At 46.5% G+C, this 3326-nt stretch overlaps 1 non-coding gene across 1 annotated transcript; it reads left to right on the forward strand.

Annotated features, from left to right (window-relative positions):
• Positions 1–2296: 2296 nt before the first annotated feature.
• LOC118677911 lies at positions 2297–2402 on the forward strand. Its single transcript, XR_004974620.1, has one exon. It is a non-coding gene; the product is annotated as a U6 spliceosomal RNA (small nuclear RNA).
• Positions 2403–3326: the final 924 nt, after the last annotated feature.

A 3326-nucleotide genomic window follows, 5' to 3' on the forward strand; every position in this document is an offset into this window, starting at 1 on the left:
CAGGGACAGAGTAGCCTAGTGAGGAGGACGCCTGGACAGCACAGCAGGCCTGACTAGAGTGAAATAAAGGGGTGTAATGAGATGCCTGGGAGCACCTGCCCCCACCCCCACCCCCACCTGAAATAGCAGTGAGCGCATCTCGGGCCCAAATCTTGGTTTCTAAATGTATTCCCCCACCACACGGAACCAGGGGTCCTTGGGAAAGAGGCCTGTTCGGGGGGGGGGGGGGGCAGGAAACATACAAGACAAGCGTGGAACATGGTGTTATGCCAGAAAGTAAGGAAGCTTCAAAGCTAGACGAGGCCACGTCATAAGGACAGCGAGCAGCCTGAAAGGCCCCCACTGGTGAGATTAGGGACAAGCTGAGGATCAACATAAACAGTAACATTAATATCACATCAACAAGCTAAAAAAATAATAACAAATCCCGTGATCTTATCCATAGATGCCGAGAACGCATTTGACAAAATCCAACATCCAACCATGCTTAAAACTCTCAACAAACTGGGGATAGAAAGGCACTTCCTCAATTTGCTAAAGAACATCTACCAGACAAACAAACAAACAAACAAAAACACAGCCAACGTCACGCTGCAGGTGAGAAACTTTCCCACTAAGATCAGGTGTAAGGCAAGGATGTTCCCCTCACAACAGTTTTCATCCTCATACTGGAGGTACTAGTTAATGCAATAAGACAAGAAGAGGAAATGAGAAGCATGAAGATTGGGAAGGAAGAAATAAAACTGTCTTTATTCACAAGTGTCGTGAGTGTCGTTATAGAAAATCCAAATGAATCAACAACAAAATCTTCTGAAACAGTAGCTTTATTCATAACTGCCGAAACGCGGAAGCAAACAAGGTATCTATCCTTCAGAAGGTGAATGGATAAACGGTGGTACACCCAGCCATGGGAATGTTATTCAGCACTGAAATCAGTGACCTATCAGCCCTAGCCCATTTGGCTCAGTGGATAGAGCATCGGCCTACAGACTGAAGGGTCCCAGGTTCAATCCCAGTCAAGGGCATGTACTTTGGTTGCAGGCTCCTCCTCGGCTGGGGCCATGGTCGGGGCTCGTGCAGGAGGCAACCAATCAATGTGTTTCTCTCACATCGATATTTCTCTCTGTCTTTCCCTCCCTCTTCCATTCTCTCTAAAATCAATGGGAAAAAATATCCTGGGGTGAGGATTAAAAATAAATAAATAATAAATAAATAACCTATCAAGCCATGTCCTCCCCTCCTGACCTTCAAGCACCTTATTCCTCTCAGAGGCCTCTGGTGGAACTGGTTTCTAGAATAAGCTTTCTGAACTATTCTGTGCATATGCAAGTGTCAGTGTATTTGCATATGTATATGCAGAGGATAGCATTAATATTTACTTGTCTGCCTCTTGCCTTTAAAAAAAACACCTTTTGCCAGCCAGTGTGGCTCAATGGTTGAGCATCGACCTGTGAACCTGGAGGTCACAGTTTGATTCCCGGTCAGGGCACATGTCCGGGTTGCAGGCTTGATCCCCAGTGTGGGATGTGCAAGAGGCAGTCGATCCATGAGTCTCATCATTGATGTTTCTGTCTCTCTCTTCCTTTCCCTTCCTCTCTAATATCAATAAAAATATTTTTTAAATAAAATTTAAAATTAAAAAATCATTTTGGAGTAGTTTTACATTTACAGTGAAGTTGAGAGGATAATACAAAGGGTTCCTGTACACCCCTCACCCGTTTCCCTATTGCTCACATCTTCCATCAGTGTGGTCCATTTTTCACTACTAAGGAATCAGCACTACTATTAACTAGACCAGTGATGGCGAACCTATGACACACGTGTCAGAGGTGACACGCGAACTCATTTTTTTGGTTGATTTTTCTTTGTTAAATGGCATTTAAATATATAAAGTAAATATCAAAAATAGAAGTCTTTGTCTTACTACGGTTGCAAAGATCAAACAATTTCTATATGTGACACGGCACCAGAGTTCAGTGAGGGTTTTCCAAAATGCTGACAGGCCGAGCTCAGAAGGTTCGCCGTCACTGACCTAGCTCCACAGTTTACTCTAATCTCACTCCTTTTCCCGGGATGTCCACTTTCACGCCAACCAGGACACCTCGTTATGTAGAGCTGTCACGTCACCTTGGCCTCCTCGAGTCTGTGACAGCTTCTCAGACTTCGTTTCCGATGGCCTTGCCAGTCTGCAGGAGGACCCGCTGGGCTCCTCTGAGAGGGCAGGGAGGGGAGGACACTGCATACCCTGTTCTGCCTTTTGAATTCTGAGTAGAAATGGTTAAAAAGCAAGCGTCCTGTGCCCGCTTCAGCAGCACAGAGACTAAAGTTGGAACAGCCTAGCGAAGATCAGCCGGCACCTGTGGAAGGACGACGTGCACATTTGTGAAGCGGTCCATATTTTTAGTGTTTGGTGGGTATAAAGTTTCAGTTTTACAAGATAAAAGTGTTCCAGAGATCTATTGCACACCGATGTAAATAACTTAACCAAATACTTAATTGAAATGCTCAGATGACAAACTTAATGTTCTGTTTTTTTAATTTAAATTCTTTATTGTTGAAAGTATTACATATGCCTCCTTTTTCCCCCATTGATCTCTCCCTGCCCTGTTGTGTTTTTTTAACACAATAAAAAAGTGTTCTGAAGCAAAGGCAACAAAATGTTAATATCTGTTCAGAGATGGGTACCCAGATGACCTGAATAATTATGTTCTGTTAATTTTCTGCATATTTGAAAAATTAAAATCTTAGGCAAAGGATTTTGCATGTGCAAAGGCCCTGGGGCAGGGGAGAGTACAGCCAGTATGGGTTAGAAAGCAGGAAGAAAAGGACAAGGTGGCACAGGATGAGAGAACTGGGTGGGGACTTGATCGTAGGACCACAGACGACAACACCCTTCCCACACATTCCAGAGGCTCCCACCCCTGCCAGCCTGCAAGCCATTCCTTCCTCAGGCGCTAACAGGGCACCTGAGTTGGCCTTCCCTACCCGCCAGTGCCAGCTCCCGCCCAGGCCCTGCTTCATCCTGAACATGACAAGCTCATTGTTCCCTTTCTCCCGGCGGCTGCTTCCCCCCAAGAGACAGTTCTGAGCCCACAGGTTTCTGTGGGCAGATGTCCCAGGACAGGGTTCACAAAGACACCACTGTCTGGGGCACCGTCCTGGCCCAGCAGACAGCCTCCACATCAAAGAGGAGAGATCAAAGCTCCCCCCAGCCGCCCACAGCACACAGCCCAGCCTGGTCTCATGGCACAGTTCACCCCTCGGAGGTGAGGAGGGAGGTGGAGGCGGGCATGGGCAGTAGCTGGATGGCCATCAGGAGAAGTGCC

Source organism: Myotis myotis, unplaced genomic scaffold (genome assembly GCF_014108235.1).
Source record: "Myotis myotis isolate mMyoMyo1 unplaced genomic scaffold, mMyoMyo1.p scaffold_m19_p_2, whole genome shotgun sequence".
Classification (NCBI taxonomy): domain Eukaryota; kingdom Metazoa; phylum Chordata; class Mammalia; order Chiroptera; family Vespertilionidae; genus Myotis; species Myotis myotis.